Genomic DNA, 4,813 nt, shown 5'->3' with positions numbered 1-4,813 from the left:
ACTCCCAGAGGAAGAAAAACGATGAGACTCAGGGCCACTGGGTTAGTCAGTGTGGAGACTGAAACCGTACCTCTTACTCCAGGTCCCTCCCCTCCACCACCGCTAGCCTGTCTGTCCTGGAACCCCAAAACACCATTTGTCATCTTTGGTGGAATGAATTAGTTATTGACGGTGTATCGTGTACTTAATGGTCAGGGGTGGGGTTTAGGATGGAAGAGGAAGAGTTCATTTCCCTGGGCAGCTCCCAGGTAAGTGACTGACTCACTGCATCCTAACTTGACTAAATTTTTAATCTCTCTCCTCACCTTTGTCCCATTCCTCTTCCTGGTCCCTAACATCTGCCCTGGAATAGCCATCAGACCCATGACAAAATGCATGCGCCTCATGGGTCCCTGGTGGCTACCAGTGCTCTCCCCAAGAAAATTGAGTCACTAATCTGTGTCTGTGTGTATATGTGTGTGTGTGTGCGCGGGCACGTTTGTGTATGCATGTGTGCACGTGTATGTGTGCGCACATGTATGTGTGCGCGCGTGTGCCCACACGTGTGTTTGTGTATATATGGGCACTGGTGCGTGTTTATGTGCACACATGGGTGTATATGTGTGTGCAGGTGTGTGTATGTGTATGTGCATGTGTGTGCTTATGTGTTCCTGTGTGCACACTTGTATGTGTATTTGTGTGCATGTTTGCGTGCATGTTTGCATGTATGTGTGCGCGCACGTGTGTATTCCTGTGTGCATGTTTGCATGTTTGTGTGCATATGCATTCCTGTATGCATGTGTGTGCACACCTGTATGTGTGTGTATGTGTATTGGTGTTTGTGTGCATGTTTGCATATGTATGAGTTTGCATGCGTGTGTGCACTTGTGTGTATGAGTGCATATGTATGCATGTGTGTGTATGTATATATGTGTGCATGCACGTGCATTTGCTTCCCTGTAAGTTTGTGTTAGAAAGTGACTTAGTCTAAGGTCACTTAGGCATTGAGTGACAAAATTGAGTATGAAACTCAGGTCTGAAAAGGAAACATGTACTTGACATCACACATTGGCTGACATTTTAAGCATCACAGATAGGAGATTCTGCAAAGATGCTTCTATTTATTTTCTTTCCAACTGGGCTCCTTGCCTGGCCTCTCCTGGCCTCTTCCCAAGTCCTTGTCCTTTGACTTCTAGATGGCCAGTGTGGAAGGGCTTTGTGAAGGAAACAGATTTTCTGTGCTCTGGACATGACCATCAGCGAAGGTGTTGAGTCCCAGAAAACACTACGTTGTTTACTTTTTATTCGAAAAAAATTTCAAGTATGCAGAAAGGTAGAGAGAAGGGTGTAATGATGCCTCATAAGCTTCTCACTGAGTTTCAACAGCGATTTTGCCACATGTATGTCATCTGTCCCTTTCTCTGTCATTGAAGTAGTTTAAAGCAAATCCCATACATCATGTCATTTCGTTGCTACGTATTTTAGTGTGATTTCTAAAGATATTAAATAACTATGATGTTATCTTTAGACCTAAGAAAACTAAAAAAAAAAAACTATTTGGTATCATCTAATGCCAGATAGCAGTCTATATTTAAACATTTCCCAATTTTCCCCAAAATGTCTTTTTTTATAGTCGATCTGAGTTCTGTTGATTTGTGTAACTTGTTACATTCCTATTGTATGTTATTCCTTTCAAACCACTTTTCTGTCCATGATGTCATTTGATTCTCACAAGGTCCCACTAAAGAGTTAGGTGGGTATTTTCAAATTCATTTCTCAGCTGAGGAAATGGGTAAACAGATAAGCTGTCCAGAGGGCACAGCTGGTGACCCAGGGAGCCAGGGTCTAACCCAGCCTCCCCAGCCTCCTCATGGCTGGGCTTTGGTGGTTCTGGTTCTCCAGGTTACTCATGGACTCTCAGCTGCTCTCTGAAGAGTTCTTCTTGGGTCAGGCTTCATCCTGGACTTATCACTTCCTATACACCTGCTGTCAGAAATCCCTGTGTAAATATTTAGTAATTGGACATTTGGTGCTTGAGATAAATGAACTGCAAAGTCAGGAAGCCAGGGTTTGTTTCCTAGCTCATTGCAAAACTGTAAGAGCTCAGAGCTGCCCTTTCTGAACTGGAGAGCAGTATACTTCCTCATTATTTGACTCCAAGGTATAAAAACAGGATGAGTGAATTGACTGTTGCTGGGATTCCTGGAAGAAACAAAGGCCCCAGAAAGAAATCTGGTAGAGGACAATCTCCCTTCTTTGAGCGTCACCTGAATACTCTGACAGCTGGTACCTTCATGCTGAAGCCCTCAAATCCTATGACAGAGAAGTGGGGGTATGTAGGCTTCCCATTGAAATCGTTAGTTTATGCACAACTTTATTCTGCATTTGACCAATGAAGATATGTAACACCTGATATGGCTTGGCTGTGTCCCCACCCAAATCTCATCTTGAATTGTAGCTATCATAATTCCCGTGTGCTGTAGGAAGGACCCGATGAAAGGTAATTGAATCATGGGGATAGATCTTTCCCCAGTTGTTCCTGTGGTAGTGAGTAAATCTCATGAGATATGATGGTTTTATAAATAGGAGTCCCCCTGCACATGCTCTCTTGCCTGCCACCGTGTAAGACGTGCCTTTGCTCTTCCTTTGTCCTCTGCCATGATTGTGAGGCCTCCCCAGCCATGTGGCATTGTGAGTCCATTAAACCTCCTTCCTTTACAAAGTACCCAGTCTCAGGTATGTCTTTATTAGCAGCATGAGAACAGACTAATACAACACCAGAGTCTTCTGCTTTTAGCATTTTCATTACTTATGTTTATTTGCTTTTGAAATGCAGTGATGGAGAAATTTCTCCCCCTTGTTAATGAGACTCGTGAGTTGGAATTCTCCTTTCTTGGCAGGTCATGTGGGAAAAAGAATTCCCTTTTCACAGGATTCCTAGATGTTCTGCTGTTATGCTTGTTGCTTTGAAATAGGGAATGAACCGACCTTCCATAAAATAGCCAGTTAAAACTGGTCAACCCAATTCCATTCAACTGGAGGAACTGCAAAGTGGCAAGACATTAACCTTAAACCACCCTGCCTTCTGACGGTCATAGATTCTTTTTCCTTAGCTAATAGGCTGTCTTCATGGAGGAAGAATTTCTAGGTGATTCCACACCAGCAGCTGCAGTTGCACAAGCATGACTGCTTCCTTCATTTTAAAGTTTGGGGAGCCTTAGGAGGTATTTTAGTCCATTTTCTGTTGCTTATAACAGAATACCTGAAACTTGGTAGTTTATTAAACAAAAGGAATTTAGTTCTTACAGTTATGGAGACTGAGAAGTCCAAAGTCCAGGAGCTGTATCTGGTGAGGGCCTTCTTGCTGGTGGGGACTTGGCATAATCCCAAGGTGATGCAGGACATCACATCGTGAGGGGGCTGAGCATGGTAACATGCTAGCTCAAGTCTCTTCCTCTTGTAAAGCCACCAATTCCCTTCTGTTGATAACCCATTCATCTATTAATTGATGAATGGATTCATCAGTTTATGAGGGCAGAGCACTCATGACTCAACCACCTCTTAAAGGCCCCACCTCTCAAAACTGCCACATTGGGGATTAAATTTCAACATGAATTTTTTTGGAGGGACACGTATTCAAACCACAGCAGGAGATATGATTTCCCGTTCCCAGGGGCTGCCTGGCTTTAAATGAGCAGCTTGTTACTGTCACAGTCCATTTCCTCCTGGAGAAAGGCTTTTGTGGTCGGTCTGCATGGCATTCACACCCTGGGTGGTCCATGAGGCCTCAGATGAAGTGGCCTGCTCTAGGCTCACAGAATAGCAGGGAATAGCAGTTGCAGGCTAGAAAAGGAAGGGCCAACCAGACATTCACAGAGATGCAGCCAGAGCAACACACAGCTGAGTCTCTTAAGTCTTCAGTCCTGTGTAAGTTGAAGCAAGACATCAGAAATCTCTCACCTGAGTCATTCCACACATGCACCCACTGCTGTTCAACACAGCACTTGCTCAGCAGGGAACACATCTTAGCCAAGCGTGTTGGCAGCCCTTCTTCCGTGACCAGCGTCAGGGACGTCTCTAGGCACCTTTTCAGAATAGCTGGCAACATAGGGAGACCCCATCTCTACAAAAAAAGAAAAAAAAAATTAGCCACGCGTGGTATAGTCCCAGCTACTCGGGAGGCTGAGGCAGGAAGATTGCTTTAGCCCAGGAGGTCAAGGTTGTAGTGTACTCCAGTCTGGGCAACAGAGTGGGACCCTGTCTCAAAAACAAACTAAGAAAGAATAGCCACTTGATTGATGATGATAAAGGATGATGGGGACTGTTCAGTTCAGATTTCTGTCCAGAGTTTTAACAAATCTTTTGCACTTCCTGTGGCAGTAACAATATTACCAGACAAGTAGCGTGTGTGGCAGATGAGAACAAGAACTAAGCAGATGCTGAGGGTGTGGTTAGGAACACAGTTAGTAGGTTCTTCTTGTCCAGGGCTTTTGATCCATTCACTTGGGATACCTTAAGTATTATTTAATTATAGTCTTCCAAGCAAAGAGCGATGTTTTCTTTTTAGTTTTTTCATTCCTACAATCCATGTCAGACAGGCAGACACAGCTGGCCCTCTGGATGTCCTGTGGCAACAGACATATCCTCCTTGATGTGTTGCCAGCAAAGTGCCGAGGATATCTTCTACAAAAATGATGCCGCTTGCCTATAAAACATACACTTATGACAAGGTAACTTATGGTAATGACTTGTGAACAACTTGATTTGCAGTTTCTTTTTAATATCTTTCTGGAACTTGGATCCATGAACTTCTTGTGCCCCCAGTCTTGTCCTG

At 44.0% G+C, this 4,813-nt stretch overlaps 1 protein-coding gene across 2 annotated transcripts in view; it reads left to right on the top strand.

Annotated features, from left to right (window-relative positions):
• LOXL2 (lysyl oxidase-like 2) overlaps positions 1-4,813 on the top strand; it is a 127,101-nt gene that overhangs the window by 5,134 nt on the left and 117,154 nt on the right. Inside the window, exon 2 of one of the 2 annotated variants that reach the window (XM_011968823.1) lies at positions 2,607-2,608. The exons of the other annotated variant lie outside the window; for it this stretch is intronic. The gene's annotated coding sequence lies outside the window, so the exon portion shown is untranslated. The remainder of the gene's footprint in view (positions 1-2,606; positions 2,609-4,813) is intronic. 2 annotated transcript variants of the gene reach the window in all.

This window comes from Mandrillus leucophaeus, unplaced genomic scaffold (genome assembly GCF_000951045.1).
Source record: "Mandrillus leucophaeus isolate KB7577 unplaced genomic scaffold, Mleu.le_1.0 Scaffold86, whole genome shotgun sequence".
NCBI lineage: Eukaryota > Metazoa > Chordata > Mammalia > Primates > Cercopithecidae > Mandrillus > Mandrillus leucophaeus.
The sequence above is the reverse complement of the archived record's forward strand: the minus strand, read 5'-3'. Positions and strand labels throughout refer to the sequence as shown.